The sequence below is a fragment of the Puntigrus tetrazona genome, chromosome 6 (genome assembly GCF_018831695.1).
Source record: "Puntigrus tetrazona isolate hp1 chromosome 6, ASM1883169v1, whole genome shotgun sequence".
NCBI classification, from domain to species: Eukaryota; Metazoa; Chordata; class Actinopteri; order Cypriniformes; family Cyprinidae; genus Puntigrus; species Puntigrus tetrazona.
In genome coordinates, this window is record NC_056704.1 from 5,170,541 (window position 1) to 5,196,081 (window position 25,541).

At 41.6% G+C, this 25,541-nt stretch overlaps 1 protein-coding gene and 1 long non-coding RNA gene across 28 annotated transcripts in view; one reads left to right on the plus strand and one right to left on the minus strand.

Annotated features, from left to right (window-relative positions):
* The window catches only part of baz2ba (bromodomain adjacent to zinc finger domain, 2Ba), a 75,421-nt gene that overhangs the window by 8,564 nt on the left and 41,316 nt on the right, over positions 1-25,541 (plus strand). For 26 of the 27 annotated variants that reach the window (XM_043241506.1, XM_043241519.1, XM_043241511.1 and 23 more), the window contains exon 2: positions 2,863-2,906. The gene's annotated coding sequence lies outside the window, so the exon portion shown is untranslated. Of the gene's footprint in view, positions 1-2,862; positions 2,907-14,280; positions 14,343-25,541 lie in introns of those variants that run through there. The other variant, XM_043241508.1, reaches the window with a different exon arrangement.
* LOC122346706 lies at positions 17,816-21,459 on the minus strand. Its single transcript, XR_006251161.1, has 3 exons — positions 20,260-21,459; positions 19,109-19,920; positions 17,816-18,994 (listed from the first exon to the last, which is right to left on the minus strand). It is a non-coding gene; the product is annotated as an uncharacterized LOC122346706 (long non-coding RNA).

Below are 25,541 nucleotides of genomic sequence, written 5' to 3' on the forward strand. Positions count from 1 at the left end.
GCCTTCACAAGCATCAGTACACTTTTTATATAAGTCTTTTGTTAGTTCTGGGAAGTGAAAACTACTCACCGTTCTTGGCAAGTTCTTTGGTTTCTCAGCATGAATTGCACATTTGGCTATATGATGCTTGAGGAGTCAACAGATGATATTAAGAACAGGATGAAACACCTTACATTACCCATTTCCCCTCATATTTCCTCTAACACTGTGCACTTACAACTTTTGAAGTATCATCATGGAGACAATTAAAAGTGTGCGTGTGAGAATTCTTAACTATCATCGAGCTGTTTTAGAACATGACATGCATGAGATGCCATGGACTGACGTGCGAACAAATATTTCAAGTGCGTGTTCTCGAAAGCTCTTGTAAGGCTTTGCGTTTCACATGCATTTTACAGGATTTCACTTAAAGGCTAACCTAAAGTAAAGCCTCTGATCATTTTCCCATTAGTTTGTTTGTTTTCTTATCTGGGAGTGCCTAAAACATGTTTTCTGTTCCTGCCGTGTTTGGCGATGACTGCAGAGCTTCAGAAACTTTCCCACATGTTTTACCTTTGTTTAAAAAGCGCTCCATTTCATGTGGAGACACATGAGTGTTTTTTCTCTCTCTCTTTCGCTCGCTCTTGTTCTTCCTTTTGCTTCCATCTGGTCTTCATTTCCACCAGACTTCAAAGGTGAAGGAAATCGTGGATAGGAAATGGGTTGAATATTAATTTGGCCTTATTGTCACGAGTTGCTGTGTTCTGCGCAGATGAACTTTTGCCACAAATGTAAAGCCAAATTACTGCAGTGTTTAGCAATCCGTTCAAAGACGATTGCTGTGTCCTTGTGTTAGAGAGAGCAACTCTTTGTGTGTGTGTGTAGCACGGCTCTTCCATTAGCGTGTGAGTGATGACCTCCAGTGTGGGCAGTTTAAGTTATAGCACACCCCTCCTCTCTCTCAGATGGAGCTAATTGTCTGGTGGCCATTTTTAAGGAAGTGTTTCCAGGTACAAGGGGTTTTTTTTGCCCTCTGGATGGCCATGTCCTTTTTTCCCCTCTGTATTTATCTTTTTTTCCCCTATCCCTTCTTCTGGATAAACCGCAATCGGCCTAATGATGAAAGAATAAGATTATCAACAAGAGAGAAAGAGATCTGGTCCAAGGCTGTTTTTTTCCCAGTCACAGAACTCACACACAGATTCCATTTTGTCAGCTTTCAGCTGGGCATAATACAGCGATAAAAGACTCTGCCCTGCAGCCACACTGAATCATACAGAGCAAAGAGAGGGAGAGAGAGCAAGAAAGAGATGAGAAAGCGAGAGAAAAGGAAAGAGAAGTCTCTTTGTGCTGTGTGTGCTCATATTGTATGAAAAAAGATGAATCACTTCTATTTAGGGATCAGTTTCCTGAAACTGGACGGGTGAGACGATTCCACGGGAGATAGATTGTCGGGACTTGCCTGTGTTTCTCTGAAGGGTTGGAGCTAAACGTCTGCAGTCGTGGCAAGGTGCTCCCTAAAGGACCGGCTCCTCCGACAGGAAGTATCAACCTGGAGCAGAAAGAACAAAAAGGAAAAAAAAAAAAAAGAAAAAACCCTCCCCTCCCGTCTTTTCTCCTCACACACCATCCTCACAGCTGCGCACAGTTTGCAGTCTATCTGAAGGGGGTGCGTTATCATTTCATCTAAATTCCTTCCCCTAGGCAAGTCAATAAAAAAAATGTAGCGTCAAGACGTTTTTGATTAGCTGGTCCTCAGGATGGATGAAGATGTTTGGGGAGAGCTCACTGAGCGAGCTTTGAGCCACTATGCATGAATTCCGGCCTTCTTTGGCAGTAGCGCAGTGTTATTGTGGTAATGATTAGGCCGAACATATCGTGTAGGAAATGATCAACCCCACCAGCGCGCTCGCCATTATCTCAGACTTCGTCTCTCCAAGCTGTCATTATGGCTGAACTCCCCAGTGACATCAGCTCTAATGCCGCACGTGTCCTTGGCCACTGCGGCGATGGAGCGCCTCCACCATAGAAGGATGAGTCGGATTTTGATTGACGTGCGGATGCTGTCAGTCACAGCCTGGCTCAGTGTGTAGCAAACAGTGGTAAACTGTTCCAGACATCTAACTCTGCCCAGATGGAAATGTTTTAAAAAACTAAAAAGAGGAACTAACTGCCCAGCCACAGATTACTCGGAGTGCGTCTGCTGTTCGTTTGTGGTAGTAATTTGTTTTAGTATTTTTTCCTCATTGTGCATGTGGTGTTTGTTTCAGAGCAGTGTGTGTATGCGCAACTTGTTATCTGTGCAGATTCTGGAGATTGGAAACCGAATCTGATTTGTGTGTCTGTTTCACCTTTGTGTCTCACCGCTGTGATGTTCCTGATAATTCTTAAGCGCACACACACACACATTCAGAAACGAACACAAATGCTGTGAGAAAACTGGAGCAGGCTGGTTTTCTGCACAAGACAGCATGTGTGCTTGGAAAAAACGTCCCACACACCCAGGGTTTTAAAGCCTTACTGTAATTCCAACAGGTTTAGCAGGAAAAAAGACGGAACCGGGTGCGTGTATGAGCATTCACACATTCATGTGTTTTCACTTTACTTGTGTGGGCATGTGAAAAGTGGTTGTCAGTGTCTTTGTGTACTTATGCTAGTGTTTTTCTTACATTAAAACTATTGGCAGCCAAAGGTTGGGTGTAAACACACTATATTACTCCAGCCGCAGCTCTGAAACCTGTTGCCGTTGACTTTTCCCCTTGAGGCCGAAGCTTATTATTAAGTGTAATTTAGGACAGTTTACCTCAGTTTTGCTTCTGTTTCGTGACCAAATGTGGCTTTAAAACACTTTCCTTTCTGTTTCTTTTTCCCGGTCTCCTACAGGTGGACAAGCAGTGATGTCACACAGCTGAGGACATTCCCACTCAGTGAGTATTTGCTCCCTAATTCTTAGCAGCCAGTTGTCATCACTTTTTTTTTCAAACCTTCCTGTGACTTTGCATTTGTTGCAAGACCAGTTTTCCAGTTTTGAAGTCATTTGTCACGGTTATGCACCTCTGTGTTTGTTTCGGGTAATTGGAAGCTGTAACCGAAAAGGGTGAACACAGATTCAGCCGATTTAAACCTAATTTAATTTCATTCTAAGGATGTGAGCCCCTCTTCTCACCCCTCTCCCTCCCAATTAGCTGAAACAAAGCTCTCCAAAGGCAATTGTTAGGTTGACATTTCTTAAGCGTGCTTTGTTTTTTTTTTTTGTTGCATTTGTAAAGATCTTTAATTTGGCAATTCATTTTCACAGCCGAGTCTCTCAAACGAACCACAGCCGTGGAGAGAGCTTGTGCTTTGGAACAAACAAATCAGCCGGTTTCTCTCTCTCTCTCCCTGTGTGGGCTCAGGCTAATTGGTAGTGGTGATGCTGGTCGCGGTGTTAGCGGTGATGCTAGGCGGGCGGCAGCCTCTCAGGGCTCTCTGCTCGGCTGCATCGTTTCATTCCCCAGCTCCCTGGTGGTTTCAGAGAGTGACAGAAATACAAGGACGTTTCTTTCCACTCTCTCGCCATCTCCTCTCTCTCATTCTCTCTGTCTATACCACTAACAAGTGACAATGTAGAGTTTGAGTTCTGGAGTGCTTTAAGACTGAGAAACGGACTGCAGCTGCCTCAGGTGAACATGCAGCTGTGTGTAGACCAAGTGCTCAGATGTGTGTGTGTGTGTGAGTGTGAGAGGGAGAGAGAGAGAGAGTGTGTCTGTGTGGTGGCTTACAGATGACTTTTATTACAAAAGAGCTCCGTTCACACTCCAGAGGAAACAGTATATATGGAAAGAAATATAAGGATAGCAAGAAAGAGAGAATGGGATGGGGAAAAACAGAGACAGACAAAGACAGCGAGACAAAGACGGCCTCTTAGCTCCTCAGCTACACATCACTGCGGCCTCTCGCATTGGCAGCAGTCACTGCCACCGTCTCAGCCATCAATAATGGTAATGGAAGCTCCATCCGAGCATTGATTTCTGGGAATTGTAGGAAGGCGTGAAGGGTCATCCGTGCTCAACGGCTCTGCTCGTTTAGTGAAGGCGAGACGGGTCAGGATTTCAGCATGAATCACAGTAACATTCCTGTATGTCTGACTTACAAGGCAATCTTGCTTTGAGGCAGCACCGTGCATGTCCTTTATTGCAAGGCATTGCCCTAGAAAAAAATTGGAGAAAAACTCGTTTTTGGGGCTGTCAGTTTAACACCTTCATTTACTACAATTAATTACAAAAAATAAGGTGTTAAAAGAATTGGCACATTTAATCATGCCCTCTGACTTACGGGCAGCGTGCTTCATCAAACCGCATTAACAGGCGACAATGAACAACAACTATGAAACAGAGATGTACTTATATAGTAGTGTTGTTACTACAGTAGCAACTATAGCGTAAAATTGTTTAAATATTAAATACAAAAAGAAAAACTTAAATTACAAATACGAAATATAATTTGAATGACTTAAATGAAGCTAACAATAAATCAAAGCTGAACAGAAATAATAATAAACTAAAATATTAATGACAAAGCACAGTGCAAAATGACTAAAATGTAAACTAAAATTGGAATGACAGCTGAAAATGTATTCTGTAAAATTCTAAAAAAAAAAAAATAATAAACACTTTTTTAAGTCTAGCTAATACAGATTGGTGACTTTATTACAGAATCTTGAAATTCAGGAAAATGTAAAATAAGTTACTTAACTAAAGTCTCTGCCAAGTTCTTAAAAGTAAATATAGTGTTAACTGATAGTAGAAACTAAACAAAAGCACACTGAAGCCTTGCAAGAGTATCGGTTATAGGGATGAACTTTCCTTTCTCATGAAAAAAAGAAAGGAAGGAACAAAACAAAACACTGCTTGGACACCCAGAGGGAATTACAAAAGTTTATGGATGGGGAGAATATCAACCAGTCTCTTTAGAGAGTTGAAATTGTAAAGTAAAATCAGGTCTGTCAGGACATATCGAGGAAAAACACATTCCTCTATCCTTTTCCTTCTGAAATGGAGGTTATAAGTTGTAGTCACTGAAAATGCTGGAGACTATATGGAAAGAGAGAACTGAGCTCTTGCAATCTTGCCCAGGGGCAAACCAGCTATTTATTAGCGCACATGTTAAACCCTCTCTCTTCAAAGCAAACTTTCCTCCCAGCCTCCCACAGAGGGGGAAAGAGAATAATAAAGCAGAGGAAATGGCATTTCTCTGCACAAAGTGGATAGGAGTGTGTTCAATGTAACCAACTACTCTTTATTTCGAGTAGAGAAAGAAACTGAAAATAAAAGCAGAGGAAGACAAAAGAGGGTGGTGAAAGGGAAAAAAGAGGCAAGAGAGTGTGTTTGAGCATAGATCTTGGCCAGGCAGTGTCAGGCTTCTGGCCTCTCTCTTTCTCTTTCCTGCGTCCCTGGGGACGGCTCATAGCTCATACTTCCTGCTGGAGAGATCTTGAGCAGGAATCATGGTAGAAGGGTCTGTTTTCATTGCTGGTGCTGTGCAATAGGAGTGTGTCTGTACTTGTGCGTCAGAGGCAAAACATACCGGTTGTTTGATACAAATAATGCAGGCCTGCTGGATTCTGTGTGTGTGTGTGTGTGTGAAAGGTGTAATGGACCCCTGCCTGAACTCTGCTGGGCCCTGCAGATCCCCGGTGAGAGTTATTACCTCAGTACAAAATGCTGGACACACATACACACACGTGCACATACACAGAAAGGGAGACGGTTTGAAATGGGGTGCCTCAAGTGTCTGTCACTGGTCCTTTTTGTTTTCTCTCTCTCTCTTTGTCTCTCTGCTTGCCACTTGCGATTTTTACTGTTCTTTTATGCCTTAAATATTTATGCCTGGCCAGGGTGCGAGGCCATGCTGATTCCGACTGTTCTGGAGGATACAGCAATAAATACCGAATCTTCCATAGAGAGAAGGAATGAGTCAGTTATGAGGCAGTTAATATTCAGAGTACATCATAAACATAATCTCCTATTATCTTGCCTTAGCCAGGCCCCCCACTTGCATAAGTGTTATCATCTATGGCTTTATACACACACAATACACATATGCAGGTTCTACAAAGTGGATAGACGCCATTCATTTGCTCTTGTCATTGTGTTTTAAAGTGGCAGCGCAATGACAACATAAGCCAAAAATAACAGTATAGGAACATGTAGGCACTCCTGTATCCATCACAACTAGAAAGATAGATAAATGAATACAGAAAACAGAAGATGGAGCTGAGAGAGCGGGAGGGGGAGAGAGAGAGAGAGAAAAGGAGAGGGAAAAACATCCAGAAGGTCAGGATCAGCGGGTGGCCATCTAAGGGAGCGACATGGAGAGACTCCGATTGAGTTTCACCCGCCCCGTTACCGTGGAGATCCATCCAATAATACCACCCTATCCACAGCAGAATCACTATAATACACTACACCTACAACAGACTGACAAATAGTGCACCGGCTAAACTGAGACAGCCACAGCATGCAGTGCTCAAATCTGAAGCAATATCTCGCTAATGCTCCGTATGAATCCACATATTTTGCTTCAGCAGCGCAAATGTTTTAACTCGGCCCAACCCTAAGACAGGTGTCCTTTTGAAATAATGAAAACTACCTATTTGTTGATTGTGGTTCAGCTAAACACGGTGAAACCATGTGGGAGTGTCAGTGTGGTTACCGTGTTTTTGGATTGCAGATAACTCAAGACCAAACCTATCCAAATTCGCAGATACCTGATGTTTCATAACGCCTGCTTAAAAAACAGACAGAAGAAATTAAATGGACATTAAGCCTGGGGGCTTTTCAGAGCAACTCTGCATAAAAGGACAAACGCTTTATCGCCACTGCTCTTACAAACATACTGAAACGACTCGAAATGAACCAGCAGTCACCTTCAGGCTTTCGCCACGCAGGCACTTATGCCATTAAGCAAGCAACAGTTGAGTGAAAAATATTAGATTTTTTTTAGTCATTTTCTTCCCTCCTGAGTGGGTAAATGATGTTTCCCTTAAAATGGCTTGTCCTTAGATGAAAATTAATCATAAAATGTAATTCTTAAAAGTTTTAATGTAATTCAGTTGAAATGGCAAACACTCATAATTCAGATGCTACTTACTTCACTTTGTAAGTTCTTTCAGGCTTCTTCCAAAACTTTATCAGTGTTAAACAAACAATACACAATAAAAATCATTAGACAGAAATACATTTAAAATCTTTAGTCAACACTAGACCCTCAGAGACCTAAAGAGCCATACTGAAACCAGTTCCAGTTTAGATCAGATTGAAAGATAGGGCCCATTAGGCTTTCTCACAAAGACCGTATAATCAATAAATCATCTTAAAAAAAGTAGAAAACAAAATACTGAGCTCTATACAGCTTCGGTAATGTCTGGGACTTTCCACAAATCGGTAAATGGCTATGGAGGTGAACTTCAGAAAGTGATTGTAAACTTTAGCAGGTGTAACTAAAATTTTGATGTTAATTTTCTTTTCATTTTGCAATTATTGCTGTCAAGATATCACTAATTCTGGTAATGTTTAAATGCAGTGATGTCTAAAAAAATCCATTATTAATTTTAGCAATAATATTAAATAATCATCAAAATTATGTTAAGAGTCAAGAGATGCAGATTATTTTAAATAGTGAAGACTATTAAAAAAAAACACTGAACGCAGACTTCTGTATTTTTTGAGATGAGACTGATGCACACAAGTCCCCAACTCTAATATCTTTTTATTTAAGTGATTGTACAAATGACCGTGCCTTAAAACATCTTGACTTTAGCATGTTACATGATGTAATTAGCCTGGGCAAACTTATTTCCATAATCAGCAAGTAGGGTTTATTGTGTCATTTTTGTAAAGACGAGGTTGAGATGATTTGGTGGATGGGCGAAACGCATTGAACATAGCTACTTTCTTTCTAATGCTGGTGTACGTGTTTGTGTGTATGTGTGTTTTCCCGTGCTGACGCTAAAAGCGGCGTGAGGACGGATCTGAAGGAGTGAACGCTGGAATACTAATGAACAAACAGAAGAAGAGACTGTGTGCTCCCGTCTACCTCTCTGCAGTGGGCTCACTCGCTCCTCTCTCTCGCTCTCTCCCTTCATCTGCACCTCTCGCTCACACAGAGGATAAACTGTGTACATGATGACATTTACACCGCAGTTGCACGCAGAGGGAGTGTGTGTGTGCACACGTGTGTGTATGTGTGTGTGTGTGAACCCTCTCATTCCTCTCCCCACCTCTGTTTTTTTTCCCTGCTCTTCCTTCATTTTGCTCTGTGCTCATCTTCTCTCCATCTCTCCTTCTCTCGCCGTGTGTGTTCAGCACAGGATGCGCACCTCAAGGGAGCACACACACACACGCAGGCCATTATTTATGTCTTTTTTTGAAGGGCAAATATAAAAAGGAGTGGCTTTGCTTTACTGCCACAAATTTGACGCGCTGGCTGTGGTTCCAAACACACACTTACGACTCTTACTGAACAGTAGCCATAAACTGTGTGTGTGTGTGTGTGTGTGTGAAAGGAAAAGCTGTATCACAGCTTACATGCTTTACTCTGTAGGGTTTATGTTCCATTTAGAGTGTAAAAATGTGTGTGTGTACGAGGTGCGATGAGGGGGTGTGTGTTTTTGAGGTCGGCTGGCGGGCGTCTCTCCCTTTTCTCTGAGGAATCGGGCAGTTAAGGGCAGTTAGAGGGGCTCTTAGGGAGGTTGGGGGCCCTCAAAGAAGGTTAAAGAGATTCTATTGAATCTAACTGCCCCCCTTTCTCACACGCCAAGATTTGATCCCTCATAAACACACCTTTCACACCAACCACACACTTTCTCACACCTATCTCATTCACCCTCCTAGACATAAACACACACACACACAACCCAGTCCTAGAATAGCAAGCCACCCAGGGGTCTCCCTCCCTCGACCCAGGGTATTTAGAGTGAACCCGCAGCAGGCCCTGAGCTCCGAGCGGGAGCCAGGACGATCTGGATCCAAGGTGGTCCGGGGAGATTCTCAGAGCATATCAGGGGCTTTTTGTATTCTGGGTGTCCAGGGAGAGCTCATTACGCTAGGTGTGCGTTCGCAGAACCTCCCTCACCTCTTGGAAATAGAGAGAGAGCTGCGATACTGGACCTCAGGGAGGTCATTACAGAAAGAGAGGCTGAGATAGAGGAAAAAAAAACACGGAGAGAGGTGGGCATGGAGTCTTAGAAACAGAAGCGATGAAGTTTGCTGATTCGTGCCCACGGTGGAGGTCTCTGAGTGCGATTTTGGGCATTTTTGCAGCTTTTGTTTATAGCGGCCATGGAAAACGGATAGACAAAAGAAGGAAACAGAATTGGCAAATGATGACAGACAGACTCGAACCTGCATCATGCACATGAGTACCAAAGCTCAATAGCTATATGCACCCTAATAGTAATCAGATTGATGGCTCAATCTTCATGTAAACACCTCAATCAATCCAATTGATCTCAATTTGAATGAAAGGGGTGATGTAGACCTGAAATAATCTGATCAATTGGAACAAAAATGAGCATGTAGGCCTAAATGCTTGAAGCTGGCTGACTTCTCAATTGGATTTAAAAATACCATGTCACGTTTCTGTTTAAATATATAATCAAGGTAAAAACGACAAGTAATTACATATTTGTGGGACATGTTATCACAAGAACCTTCTCATTTAGCTACACCGTGGCACTGACTCGCAGGAAGAGGTTTAAGAGCAGCTTACAAATGTTTGACCACTGGATAACCAATCAGAATTAATTATTTCAGACAGCAGATAATGACAATTTAATGATAGCAAGTCATACACAAATTTACTGACTCTTAAACATTTAAAAAATGCTACTTAGAAGTGGCATAAGGTAGACCTTCAACATGATTATCATTAAGAAATGGCTAAATACTGTCTGATGTAACTGTCTGTCATCTATCAGGGTGGTGGTTCAGAGCGGTTGATACAACAAGAGCGTTTCTCCGTCATATCTGGCTATTGTTTACAGCTCACAAGGGTCTTGAGTGTCAGGGGGGAGGGACGGATGGTTTGGCGTGCAGATGGTCCAGGGAAGAGGGGGGCATTGTGTCTGTGTGTGGGTGATGTGCAGGGAGATATTTAGTATTTTATTGGTCTGTTCCAGAGGACCCAGCTGCTAGGTCATTCCCTGCTGGCACACTCAGAGAGGGAGAGAGATGGCGAAAGAAAATACATAGAAAGAGGGGGCATTAGTGTAGATGTCGATGCAAGCAGAGAGGATTTAAAGCGAGGAGGAGAGAAGAAAAGTGAAAAATCTGAGCTAGGATGAGAGAGAGCGAGACGGAGAGGAAAAAAGGGAGGGAAGGAGCGGTAGAGAAAGGAAAAGAGAGAGGAGGAAAAAAAACGAGGGAGGGAAAGAGAGATAAGCAGCGAACGAGTGAAATGTGTCCGCCGTGATCCATCAGCCCTGCAGCCACACTAATCACAGGTGGAATTCAGCGAGCTCTTTAAAACGCTGCCTCTCATTTCAAACCCTGCCCTCAGGCTCTCTGTGTGTGTGTTTAGAAGTGTGTCAAAATCTCTCTGCTTGCCCTATTTTGTGTCTGTTTGTGTGTGTATTCCACCACGTGTGTGTGTGTGTGCACATTTTAAGAGAAAGACGGGGATCTCACGAGACGGCGCGTGTAGGTTTGTGTGTATGCGTGCATATTTCTGCATGTGTGTGCACCTGTTTGTGTGTGTAAATCCCCAAGAGACCATATCTGGCTCAAACAGCTCCAGTGATCACAGATTGTGCCGTTACTCTGTGCGTGTGTGAGCGAGCAGAAAAGAGATGGAGCGCAGAGGAGAAGAGGTGTGAGTGTGTGTGTGTGTGTGTGTGTGTGTGGGAGAGAGGGCAGAGTGTCTTTGTGTCTCTACCTATCCCATCATCCCGTTCAGCTCAGCAGAGGTGACACCAAGGTGAGCGTGAGCGCTCTCTCTCCTTCTCCATCACACCAGCACTGCCTCTTGCCCTCCCTCCCCTCTTCTTCTTCTCTCTCTCTCTCTCTCTCTCTCTCTCTCTCGCTGTGCCTCTCTGCACGGCTCAGTGGCAGATGGAGGCTGTGTCAGCAGGGAGAAATGGCCATTCACACTCCTTACACACACTCCCTCTCTCTTTCTCTCTTGCTCTATCGGGATGAAAAATTTTGGACGATACGGATAGCTGATAATGAACTGATACTGAAAAAAGAAAAAAACTCTTACATTGGCAGATATCAATATTATCTGTCTGGTTATCCATTTCTCTCTTTCTGTCCGTCCATCCGTCTGTCTATCTGTCTTTTTGTCTGTCTATCTATCATCCGTCCGTCCATCTATCCGTCTATCTATCCATCTTTCCTCTGTCTGTCTATCTATCTATCTCTCTGTGATATATAAAAATACTTGTAATAAAGATAGTTAATTAAATGTTGTGGCAGATCTGAAATAAAGCATTGGATGGATATCAGCTTAGTTCTTCTGTAACCTACAAAGGTTATACTGTTTGAAATGGTTAAAATAAGACTAGACATCATCGGCTTTCAAGGTTCATTCAGACTAGTGCATTATATAGGTGGCTGTTATTAGTGTGCTGACCGTTGCATATCTGTATCTGTTTACTGTCGGCTACTTATAATTAGTTGGACCTTGTATTAACAGTTGGTTTCTTTTGGTTCGGTAAACATTAGTAGATACTGTCACATCTTTATCAGTTACGTCACTACAATCACAGCGTATCTGGGTCTGACCTCTTTGCACAGGTGTGTGAGCGTGTCGCGCAGGTCAAAGAAGTGGAAATGTGCGATCATCATTTTGTGTTAATACAGCTATTAAAACTCAAGGTGAGAGCGAGATAGAAAGGTCGGAAAGAGTGGGGGAGAGGGAGACTGAGGAGACGGCAGGAGGAACAAACGATGCACAAAGCGGGTGACAGCGCAAGCTGCTTTAATATGTATGTATTGCAGGTTGATGGTTGATTTCATTAGCAAATCTCATTGTTATGCATGGATTGTTCTCCTGCAGCAAAATGAATATTGCATTCACGCCGCCCGTAGGTTTGGACAAAAACGTTTGGATTTTTAACTGCAGCCTTAAGGAAAAAAAAACAAAATGTGTTTTATGAGGTTTTCCCTCCGTTTCTCTCTAGATCCAATTGATGGCAATTAAAAGCATTTAGCGCGTTGTCATTCACTATAGATGAGGCCTTGCGTAGAGAAAGAGGGTTTAATGTGTTTGCCCCTGGTTTTGTCTCTCTGACATGTTTAATTGTAACCAAATGCCTGTCTTTGTCTTTCAGTGTGTGTGTGTGTGTGTGTTTAGCTCTTTCAGCTGGGTGTTTCTATGGAGGTAGTGTGTGGTGTATGCCTTTTTTGAGATCATGTGAAATAATGGGTTGATGTTAGTGCGTGTGAAAATGTGGGATATTAGAGTGTGTTTTGTGTTAATGACAAGCCTGTATAGCCAATCTCAGGTTGTATAACAGGACTTTTGAGCTGTGCTTGGTCTCTGGTGAATATAGAGGTCTGAGTGTGTGTGTGTGTGTGTGTGTGTGTGTGTGTGTGTGTGTGTGTGTGTGTGTGTGTGTGTGTGTGTGTGTGTGTCTCAGAGGTATTAATAGCCTGACCAGGCACAGGAAAAAAAGACTCATGTTTTTCCATCTGTTTTCACAGGAAACAGTCAGGACGGATTATCTCTTACACACACACACACACACACACACAAACTCTCTTTCTCTCTCTCTTTTTCTTTGGGCTAATGATCTGATGGCTATTGCAGCACATCTCTGGTTTTCTATGTGGATTATGGAATCATTTGAAATATGGACGTTACACTTTCCATTCGGATATTCTGGTTTCTCTGTCATACTCATCAGAGTGAATCAAAGAGAAATAAAATAATTTCTGGACTGATATTTTCTGCAAATCTCAGTGAAGCTGATCAAACTGATGGAGGTCTGGAGTTCATGGATCAAAAGCACATAACGGCCACACACACACTCAAAACCACCGTGTTATTTGCTTTCAGGCAAAACACACATTTTTGTTTGAGAAATAAGAGAGAGCTCAGAGTCTCGGCCACACTGACTAAAGGTTAGTCACACACTCGAACAAATTCACAGGTGGGAATACAGAAAGGTGTGTGGAGATGACTGTTCGCTGGGTGATTTACAGGAAAGCTCAGAGTAAGCACACCCAGAGAGACACACACACATACACACACACACACACACACACACACACACACACACAGACAGAGTGGGCTTCAAAGTTTGAGACCAAAAAGTAAAATGTTTCTATTTTGCATCAACTTTTGGAATCAATTTTTACTGAAATCACAGTTAATCACTTATATCAATATTTACTGAGAACAATATCGATTTAGATGAATGCATAAAAAAAACACAGCTTTAAAATTAATCATATAATTTATGTTTACATAAGTCAATAACTGGCCATGTATTCATTTAAATTTTTGGTTTTGTACATACTGAGTGGTATTGTGTGTGTGTGTGTGTGTGTGTGTGTGTGTGTGTGTGTGTGTGTGTATATGTATATATATAAAATATATATTAAACTGTGAGAAAATTAACATGAATTTGAGAACAGCACTTGAGCTGATGATCATGATTTGAAAATGATCCAAAGAGACATCAGTGCCACAAAATGGTTTTGTTTTTGTTAAAGATCTATAAAAAAAAATCTAAATATGTCTTCATAAAAAAATAAAAATAATAATAAATTATATATATATTATTATATATATATATAATTCTGCATTTTCAGTGTGGTCTCAGACTTTTTGATTCCACTTTAGATACAGACTCTTGGTCTGTTGATATCTTTTGCAGAAAAGGCACAGATTGTGTCCAGCCATCTGCTATTGAAAGAGCACATGCTACAGTGTCTGTCAGTGCATGTGTTTTAGAGCTGAAGGGAGAGATAGAGAGAGAGAGACCTGTCACATGCAGCCACATTTAACAAACCCAAACACTTTTGCTTCATATCTTTAGTACAGTTTAGCAGATGAGGGGTTTTTAAGTGATTGCCTGTTGCTTCATAGGACTCCATCACCAGTGTGTGTGTGTTTGTGTATGTGTTTGTGTGTGGATAACAGACTGTGCCATTAGTGTGTCTCTGTGTGAACAAACACACACATTCTCAGTTTTTCTCAGTTTTTCACTGATTTGCAGCATTGTAGCAATATACAGGAAGTGCACAAACAACTTGCGGTCAATAGTGAAAGTAAATGTGTGTGTGTGTGTGTGTGTGTGTGTGTGTGTGAGAGGGTTGCTTTGCTGTACTTGGAGTGAAAAAACGGAGCCAAATCAAACAGAACCATACCTTGGGGTAAGCTTAAAGTAACTGATAAGTAATTGTGGTTTTACTTTAGTTTCTTAGTTATCTTCTTTTAATGACTTGTGCCTCAATAAACGTATAATTTGCTGCTTATCAATAGTTGGTAAGGTAGTTGTTAAATTTAGGTATGGTGATCTAATATATGGTTTTGCAGATTAAGGTATTAATAAACATCCAGTAGTAATAGGCCTGTGCATGTTAATAAGCAAATACATTTACATTTAATCATTTAGCAGATGTTTTTATCCAAAGCAACTTACAAATGATGCTATTAATGAGAATTTGTTTATGCTAGTATAAACAATCTCCAAACGTTCGTGGATAATACGTTTTTGTGTGTGGGCTATATGTAAAAATAAAGTTTTAGTTTGTAAGTTAAAAATGCTGAAAATGTTCTGTTAGGGTTTGGGTAATGGTTAGGTTACAGTATTTTTTAATAGCTGTCTACAAAAACAGTAGAGGTCTATGCAATGTCCCCATTTAGATAGGTAAAGGTGTGTGTGTGTGTGTGTGTGTGTGTGTGTGTGTGTGTGTGTGTGTGTGTGTAGCATTTCAAAGCCAGTAATTTTTTGTCAAATGTACAGAGACTAAACAATCCGTCACAATCAAAGCAGGAGACATGAATACCTTTGTAACCTGTGTGTGTGTGTGTGTGTGTGTGTGTGTGTGTTTTTGTGAGATAGTCGTGTGTCATGTTCTCTGATAATGTCTTGAAAGGATCAGCGCGAACTGAATGTTTAAACAGCAAGAGAATATTTACAGGTACATCTGTAAGACACACAGCTGCAACCGCTGTGTGTGTGTGTGTGTGTGTGATGGAGATGTGACTGTTTGGCTGTCAGGTGATTTAAGAGACCATTAAGGGCGTAAACCATCAGCTAATTTTTACCACCACAGTCTATTACATTCATTAAACTACATCAGGATAATTCAATCAAATGCATCAAACAGGTCCATCTGTGGAGACGAGTGTGTGCGTTTTTTTTCTTCCCTCCCGCTGCTGTGGTTTTTCGCGAGGGTATCGGGTAATAGTGTACTCTAAACTAACAGCGACCTGCGCTCTTCCCCTGATCTGATCGTCTGTAATGGCAGACACACACTCACAGCTCTCAAAGATGGCCGCCTCCACGAGGATGACAGTGCGTTTGTTGTTCTCGCTCCGAGGAGATTGGAATGTCAGGATACGTGAGCCGAGCGAGAGAGAGAGAGAGAGACGGCTGTGTTTTCTCTCGCTCTGTATCTCTGCAGGCTGTCTTCCTGGTTGTGAGTGAGGCGTGAAGGATGTGTGCTGCCCCTCCCCTCCTTCCCCTCCTCTTCCTCCCGCCCCGCACTCGTCTGATTGGCTAAAGGGACAGAAATGGAAACATTATTCGATTCCGTCTCCTCAGAGGTCAGCGACCTCTCTGAACGCTCTAAAGACTGAGCTCAGCATTTGGCTGTGGGACGGCTCAATGTTAATGAATGTTTAAAGAATAGCTAAAAAGCTCAGAGAGAGAGAGAGAGAGCGAGCTAGAGGGACACAACAGAGTCCATGTTAAGTAAAGTGCAAAGAACCCTGGCTGTGTACGGAATGGAACGCAACCCTGCTGCTTACTAGATAATGCACAGCATATAACGTGCACTGTGTAATAACATTTAAAAAATATATACAAAACGGTAGTATTGTAATATTTATGAGAAGTAAATATCACTGCTTGGCTTGAGGGGAAAAAACTAATTGCAATTGTTCCTGATTTAAAAAACAAAAAAAAAAAAAAAAAAACATTTTATTAAAGCTACAGTTTTGCTGTGTTTGTGAATTATGCTGCACAATTTGCAAAGTAAATAAATGGCGGCTAAATAAAAATGTTAGATAAAGACATTGAGCATATTGCATTGTAGGAAGCAGTACTCAGTGTGCTTAGCTGTACATTTACACATTACAAGTATTTTATGTGTATTCACATACTGTAAGCATGGTATATTTACTGCATCCCGCAGAAATAGTAATGCTGTTCGGAACATGTTCATATATCCTGTGAGCTTTGCAGGAGTCATGTTAAGCAACAGCTGATTGGAAAAGTACATTGCCTGGTTTGACCCCAGACAACATGTTACATGTGTTACGTTTTCTAAAAGCAGAATAGAAACAAGTTTAATCCCTAGTACCTAGTATATAACACAGGAGCAGAAAAGCCAGAGTCCTGCTCTGTGGCCGTTTTACCCTTCAGCAAGGATCTTAACCTCAGGTTGCTCTAGTGGGACTGTGGCTGTAATTAGTGTACTGTAAGTCACTTTGGGTAAAATAAGTCTGCTAAATACAACAATTCGTTTTTTTACATTTGCCCTTCAGGTTTGCTTCCATGCTTCATTCGGGTGATGTTGAGTATAGGTTAAAGATCTGGGCTGGCAACCAATGGGACATAGGTTTGAACTCCTCAAGAGGCGTTCCGTGAGATATTTCCAGTTTAACACCAGCGCTTAACCTCAGGTGTCTCCAGGGGAACTGTCCTTGTAATATGACTCATGTCAGCATTACAAATTTGACACTCTTTTAAGGTTCTTTATTGGGATCTTTGGTTCAATGGAGAAACTTTAACCTTTCCATTCCACAAAACATTCTTTATCGTAGAAAAAGGTTCTTTAGATTTTCAAAATGGATCAGGTTAGTGTTTTGTAACCGTTCTTTGGGGAACCACAAGTGGCATCACTGGTAAACCCTTCTTTTTGAACATTTATTTTTCAGAATGTATGCAGTGGTGCATGTGCAAAATCAAAGAGAAATGATGAGATGTTTTCCATATAAATAGCAAATAAATAGCTTATTTGACTACCATTTTGTCTTCTGTTGGCAATGTCTTTAAGCTATAGAAAAATAAAAAAATAATAGAACAATAATAGCCTAAATTAAGAGTTTCACTAATGTTCCCACTTCATTTTTATTGTGCATGACAATCTTTTTTTTGTGATGTTATGATCTAGTTTGACTCGCTTGTAGAACTAATAAAACGTCAATCAGTCAGCAGATCCTTGTTCACAAACGAGACGCCGATCAGTGCTGCTCCGAGTCTGAATTAAAACACTGAAGTGGGCATATTTGTTTAGTAGCTCTAACCAATAAAATGTGCCTTCACATCCTGTTTGCTAAAGTCTGTCTACATAGACAAGAAAACAGGAAATGAGTGAAATTTTTGGTAGAAAGGCTTTTTTTTTTTATTCTGTACGATCCTTTTAGATGTTCTGTGTACATTAAAAATAAAAAAGTACAAAATAAAATCACCCTTCAATGTTCAAAACTTTTCATGTGGAGGGGAAAGTAGGGTATGATCCGAGGTGCACTGGTGTCTCAGACACTTTAGATTATAGCATCCTCTAAATGGCTACTTGCCTGCATTGTGTCATATTTTTGAGCACATAAGAAAGCAGTTCTGAATATGGCTGGCTGTTTTTTTTTTTTTTTTTTTTGACATGGCCAGGGTTTAGAGCTCCTTATAGTCACCTCACATCACCAAGGGTTGATTGTGAGCAGGATTTGTTTGGGGCAGGATTCAGTTTAGATTGGATTCATTCATTTGGAAACAGATAAAACAGGCCAATAGTAAGTGCTTGTGGTGCAGTCCACAGCAGAGAACGTCTGTTATTCCTCAAACTGAATTCTAAGTGTCTTGCTATCTCTGTGAGAGGAGCTTATCAAAACTGTGTAGATGGACACAATGTATGAACACTGTGTGTGTGTGTGTGTGTGTGAGGGGCGACAATGTGTGTTTTAAGAGTGTGTGAGCATTTTAGCTATTTGTTGTTTCCATTGTCACACGCAGCTGCTTCAAGGTTTATTCTCTCGTTTTCTTTCTCTCTCAAGCTTGAATTGGGTTCAGCGTCCACATCTGTGTGTGGCAGCTGTGAGGGACCTTGATTGGATGAAATGATCAGATGAGAGGGAGGACAGGGAAAGAGTATATAGAAGGAGGGATGAGGAGCAATCAGAGGGAACTCTGTCTGTTTCTTTTGATTTGTCTGTCTCTCACTGTTTCTCTCTTTAGATAAAGCTCAGTGTAAAATCATTTTTAAATTATATTGACCTCAGCCTGATTTTTCCCTGCCGGTTTGTATTTGGCTCCAAAGGCGATTTAAGTGATTTTTCAAAGAGAGAAACATTGTCAGATCCATGGCCTGGAAGTTAGCGCACACAGGCATTTATCAGTTCGCTTTTCCTGAATCTGTTGCACCTCTGGAGGACATTTACACAAAAAATGCATAATGTGAGCAGTGGAATAAAAAAACGAAATAAAAAAACAGATAAAGACATGATATAGCAATAATGCTGATGATACATTGGGCATCTGTTTGAGCAATTTTGCCTGTCAAATGTTTTTTTTTTTTTTTTTTTTAATCAGTGATGCTAGGGGCACTTTTCAAGAGAATGGGTAACAGATTTTTATCTGGATAATTTAGATCAGTCTTGGGCCCTGTGTCTCACCTAGTTGACTGTTTACGGCAACATTGTCCAAAAAGTTGCCCAGTGTATCATCAGCTTAATGGGAACATAATGCGGTGGAATGCATGTTCTGTGTAATATGCCCTTTATTCACCTTAGGAATGTCGAAAGTGCCAGGGAAGAGGACGCTGACCCTTAATAGCTTTTCCCATTTATATCAGTGCCAGCTCTAACAGATAAATGCAATAAACATGACAAAACTATATTAAAAAGTACAAGAAAAGAGTGCTTCTGTTATTTAGAAGTGGTGTGATTTGACGGATGTGTGTAGGTTAAAGGTTACCGGTTAAAGTGTCACTCCCTCCGTTGGCTGTTTTGTAACGAAATAAACTCGATAAACTTCACAACCGAGTCACACAGTCCGCTGTTTGAGCAAGAGTTCCCTGAGGACAATCTCTCTCCCAAGAGAGAGATAGACGGTCGGATTTCCGCTCGAGTTTGTTCAGATGCAGACCTTCACTTGTTAACTCTCTCATATTTGAGCAGAAACAGCTTTCATGTCATCCCGCGCTGTGGTTTTTAGCTCTCGCAGGAGGACGCAGTAGATGCGGGCAGTGTGTTGCGCGGCCTAGATTTAGCGTGTTTGTGTGTTTACCTCATCCGTGTGTGCTGTCTTACCTCTCTGTGTTATTGTTGGGGGCTGTGAGTCACTGGATGTTAATCATTTCCCACACGGGCAAAGTACACACACACGATCACAAACACACACACTCACACGAGCAAACTGGCAGGATCAGCCGTGATTACTCACTGCTACACAGGGCTAGTTTTATTAAGAGCGTGTTTACAGCCTGACTTTTAGTCATTAGTCTCTGCCTGTAAACACTTCAAAATCTCATAAACAAACAAAGAGTGATTGAACGGCCGTAAATTGTGTTAAAGTAGAAAATCTTTTTTGAAGGAAGATTTGAAATCGGTCCAGGATTATTTTTAGCTACCGTTAAACCGATGAAACAGCGTAATGCTAATGCTACCGTGTTTACATTCGGTTAACAAACGTGTACAGGCAAAGAGCAGGTGCCAATGAACCGGTGAGGGGCGCCCGAAGATCTCTCTCCTCCACGGCCCTCCGAGGGTTTCACACCGGAGGAGCTCCTGGTAATTAAAAGACAATTTTGTGAAATTGATTAGATTATGCTAATCAGGGGAGATAATATCTAGAGAAGACTGCGAGTGTGTTAGTGTGTGTATGAGTGGGTGGATAAGTGTGTGTGTGTTTGAGTGATTATGAAGAGATGGCAGTCCGGTCGCCATTTCAAACCCCTGAATCCACCACACTTGTGTGTGTGCGTGTGTGTGTGTGTATGTGTGTGTCTGAAGATCACGCTCACGCCGCCATTTCACACAGCTCCGCTCGGCTGTCTCTGCCGCTCCTGAAATGTCAGAGCGATGTTCCCTGGACTAGGCGTGAGGATATGACAGCTGGCTGCTCACCTGCTGCGTGTGTGTCCGCATGCTGGGTGCTTTCAACTGATCCGGTGCCTTTAATGCATTCCATCGCTGATAGATAATCTCTGTCTTGAATAAAAAAAATAAACAGAATCGGTATCCAGGGCAAATTGTTTGAGATGAGGCAGGTCATTGTTATAGACTGACAATGGAATGGCCAATCAGATCCAAGCTCCCCAAGCTGACTGTCAGTGACCTTTGACCTATTGGATTTGGAAGAGAAACAGTCATTTCTCGCAGCAGCGGTCTTGATCAAAAAGCATTCATAGTTGTAGAGTTGTGTATAAGTAAACAACAAATAAATAAATAAATAAGCAAGATTCATCTCATTAGATGCACCATGGGTGTCTTTATAACTTCACACACTCACTCACACACATACACGCGCACACACAGATTATGACTCATGCATGTTATCATCAGAGATGAACGGTCTTGCCTATATTTGGCTGGCAAAGCCACATAAACTTCACATAATTGGCTTTCTGTTGGGAAGGAACGAGCCGTGCGGAAGGCACTCGTAGAGACGGAGAGAATGCATAAAGCTAAATGAAGACTATCTCTTTAAACGAACGCCTAATTATGCCATTACGTTAACTAAAGAAAGAAGCTCTGTTCTAAAAAGAACAAGGAAAAACAAAGACAGCATTTTAGGTGGAGAAAGAGGTGGATGGAAAAGTCCGAGACAGAGAGAGAGCGAGAGAGATGGTGCCTTCAGGCTTTATTTAGCTGGGACAACAGAACATGAGCTCATTACACACAAATACACTGCGGCTACTACACCTCCAGCGCACAACTACACATTTAATATGATCTCTCTGTCTAGGCTTTTAGACCCTTTCCTTTAGCGTGATCTCTCCATCCACATCAGCACATCTTCGATGGAGCCTTGCAGTCACTGATCACCGTAGCTCAGTGTTAAAACCCTTTCTGCTTTGCTATCTAATGTCTAAATAGGCAGCTGTGTTTTAACAGAAATGGAACCTTGTAAGTGGCTGATTTGAACAAGTCTGTTTACTTGGCTGCCATACACTCTCTGGAAAAGCGTGTAAAAATTGTACCTTAAGGGCATAGCAGTTTGTCACCAGGGCAGTACCCTCTAAAGAACGTCTTTGTGCCACATTTATACCTAAAAGGTTCATCACAGTAGTAATTTAATACCACTAATGTGCACCTTTTAGGAGTAGATAAGGTACGAAGATCCCCCTTTAAGAGTACTGCATCATTGATAAGCTTTTGTGCCTCTAAAGATGCAATTTTTTGCGTTTTTTTCTGACCGTGTGAATTGATACCTTGGCATACAAATACTGATAATTTTTTTGTGAATGGGGTAAGACTGAAATCTAAAATATTTGTGAAATTAATTTTTCTAGAATTTCAATAATGAACACATCTTGTTTTTGATCATATGCACTAAAGTGCTAAGTACACATAAATATTGTGTAAAACTCAAATTCTGAGTCAAGAAATAAGTATCTATAATCCACATTTCTGTTGACTTATCTGCCATGTTTTCATTGAGCTTGTCACAATCCATCAGATACACACTTCGGTATCTCAGCAAAAATAGTAGGTTATACGGTTAGGTTTTTTCTTTTCACCTCCTGTCTTTTGAATAACATGAATTTTGAAAATACTACTCCTTTCACGTAGCGTTTTTCACCTACTATGTGGAAGTAGGTGTATTTGCACACAAGTCTGTCAGTGCTGCACATTTGATGCTTTAACATGCTGTCTAGGTAGGCAGCTTACTTGGTTTTGGAACAAAGCCTGGTGTGTGTGTGTGTGTGTGTCAGTGTTTAGGATTGAAGGATTTGGGCCAGTCCAGTCTGCTTTACCTCAGCTCACTCCTGCTGTCCCACTCAAACCCCACAGCCCACAGAAAAATCACGCAAGGAGCTATTCTCATCTTCTCTCGCTACGTTTCTGTCCTTTCCGCCCCTTCTTGCTCCTCTTTCCACTTTCTTTCCTGTCAGCTTCTCTTTCTTTCTCTGGAGGGAGAGAGGCTGATGCAAACGGGTGGGCTGTGGTGTAATCCAGGGCCTGGGAAGGTCTGCGGATCAAAATCCATGTTCCGTATCCTCTGCTTGTCCCTCGGCCTTGACGCCCCCGACCCGCCTGCTCGCCTGCAGTCCTTGACGATGCCATCATACACTCATAAATTCAGACCGCATCCTCCCTGACCCCGCGGCTGACTCCTCCCACACTTCGGGTGATTGACAGTTCGCGGCAGACCCACTGATTCTATTTAGTCCGCCCAGATTAGTCTCACGTTCGACACATTTTGTACATGCGTGTGGGATTCCTCACAGTTTCCATGGCTTAGCCCACCTTTGTTTTAAAGATCAGGCACAGTAACGGCGTAATCCAACGCCTGATTGTCGCCAGAGCTCTTGGTAATCGTAATCGCCTTGAAATATTGTTGCGGTTGTCGCCATGTGTTCGTCCTGGCACTTGGAGAATTCTCTGGAAGGCTGCCGGTACAGTCGAACAGGCCCAGACTCAGAGATGGGTGGCAGGGAGTGTGTTTGGGTGCGCAGATGTGGGCCGCTTTTTAGACTGGTCTGTCTGAGGAGGTCACGGCTGAATAAAAGGATCATATGACAGGGCTGTGGTGCAGAGAGCAGAGGAGGAAACTTCAGTGTGCGTTTTAAGCTAAAATTAGGCAGATGGTTAGACAGCTCTGGATTAAGTCTGCAGGCCAGAGAGAGAAAGAGAGAGACGGGGTGTGAAAGAGAGAATGACAATATTTAAAACAAAAATTGCTCAAGCAGCCGTAGTTCTTGTTTAATTTGCAACTCTGTCTGCCTGTCTCTGGGACCGTATTCCTCACTTTATACACAAACACACACACACACACACACACACACACACACACACACACACAAAACCCTAGAACAACACAAATGACTTGAGTAAATTGAACTTGACTGGTATTTAATTACGTGAAGTGTCACTGTTTGTTTGTGTGTGTGTGTGTTTGATTTATAGGCTAGGGGTGGCACTGAAAGAGTCTAGGTTCACCTCTAGTTGAGGTTTTGAGCCTGTGTTAACTAGTCAGAGCCACATGACCTCAGTGTCATTTGTTTTAAATGGTGACGGCAAGAAGAAAATTCCCCTGTCTGCAAACTTTGTCCTAGTGTTTTTGTGTTTTTATCTTTGTATGGTTGCCTGTTCAAAGGTCTGGGGCCAATTTGAAAATCCAGGATTTTTTTCCTCCTTATATTCAAGCTTCACCTTTCTTACTTTTCAGGATGACTGTTGGGCTAATAATGTCCCACCATTTAATTTTTTTGTTTGTTATTTATTAATCACTTTGTCTATTTTAAAGATTGTATTTTATTTTGTTAATGATACAAACACTGGATTTGATTATTATTATTATTATTATTATTATTATTAATCATTATGTGTAGTCTACAGAGAGTTTTTTTTTAATTAAGTGTTTTAAATGAGTGGTTATTATTGTGGACCCACAGCAAACCCACAGCAAACTCAAGGGGGCCACAAAACGATAATATTGTTAGTATTATTATTATTATTATTATTATTATTAGTTTTATATTACAACTAAGGCAATCCTAATTAAAATAGTAAACATATTACATTAACCCTCCCAGCTTCTGATAATAAGATCTTATAGTTAATTATATTCTGTCCTAGATAGATAAACTTAAAAGATGCTAGAAGATGTGAATGATTTGAATTGCTCATATCACTCATTCCTTAAAAAGTTTCCAAATAACACATTTTTTTATGGCTTTCGGCACTCGTCATTTGATAATGTTGAAGCCTAAGGGTGTAGTTTGCAAGCACTGGAACCTTTTTGGTGTAGTAGGACTGGCGTCTCAATGCATCACCTCATACTCTCTCTCTCCCCTCTGTCTTTCTCTCTTTCCCTCTCTTTAGCTGAAAATGAATCTCTAATTTCACAGTTATCATCATAACCCCACAATGAATAATGCAAAGTTATTCAAAGAACCAATCTATAACTTATTAATTGCTGCCTTTTCTCATTCAGTCTTCTCTCTTCCCACACTCCCTCTCTCTCTTTACTCCTCTATCTCTCTCCTTTTGCACACTTTTATTTAAGATGCCACTTCCATCACCCTTTCCATGTAGAAATATGATGACTCTTGTGTTATAGCACTGACACGCTGATTTTACTCCCTTTTGAATGTTTAAATCATCCCTAGAGCTAGACACTGTCTCTCTCTCACACACACACACACACACACACACACACACACACATTACTGAGTCTACGGGGAGAGTGGTGCGGAACTGCACGCCTGTCTCGCCAATCATGGCTGTTTTCTTAGCTGATGGTTGTTTCGCAGTGATCAATAGAAGATATTTCTGCTCTGTCCGATCTGAAACAGGAGATGGATTTTCTCATCAGGTTTATGCTTTTGTCAATGCAAACACACACACACACATACGAATACAGGACATGAGGGGAGGGCAGGATGTGTGTTCCTCTTTTGCTGAGCTGTAAATCATGTTTATGACTGTAATACAGGTATAGATCAGTGTGTTGATGGTGAGAAGAATTGAAGTGATGAAAGCGTACGTAGTGTAATTATGTTTCTGTCTGTTTGTGTGTATGCGTTTTGTAATGTGAACGCGAATGCATATATGAATGCGTTTTTGTGTGTGAAGACTCTTTGGATGGAACATGTGTAACTTGCTGTGCGTCCGTGTGCGCGCGCACTTGCGTTTGTGTAGTTTTTCAGAATGTGTTTGTGTGGATGTTAATGGAGATAGTACAGGGACATTGAGCATGTCACACACACACACACAGCACACACACACAGCTCTCTCTGTAATGGAGTGTCTAAATATATCCGGTTTTTGCCGGATCCGCTGCCTCCGGAGTGAATAAGAAATGGGCTTCTGTAAAGGACAGAATATCTCTCTCTCACTCACTCACACACACACATTCACACTCTTTCTCGTCTTTCCCTCTAACGCTGTGTCGTCTGCGTATCGCCGCTCACTTGCAGTGTGTGACAAACCTAGATCAGGAGTTTCTGTGAAACCTAGAACGATCTAGATTTGTTGGACCGCTTGCTTGTAGATAGGATGTAAGACACCTGCGCACACACTTATATTACAGCGCAAACATATACACACACTGAACGTGCTGTGGCAAGCTAAACATCTAATGATCCTCAATGGTCCCACTGGGATCCAGCGGAGGTCAAAGAATGCCGGTGAATCCTGTGAGACTCTTTACGCTCCTCTGAACTGACCAATCAGCATGC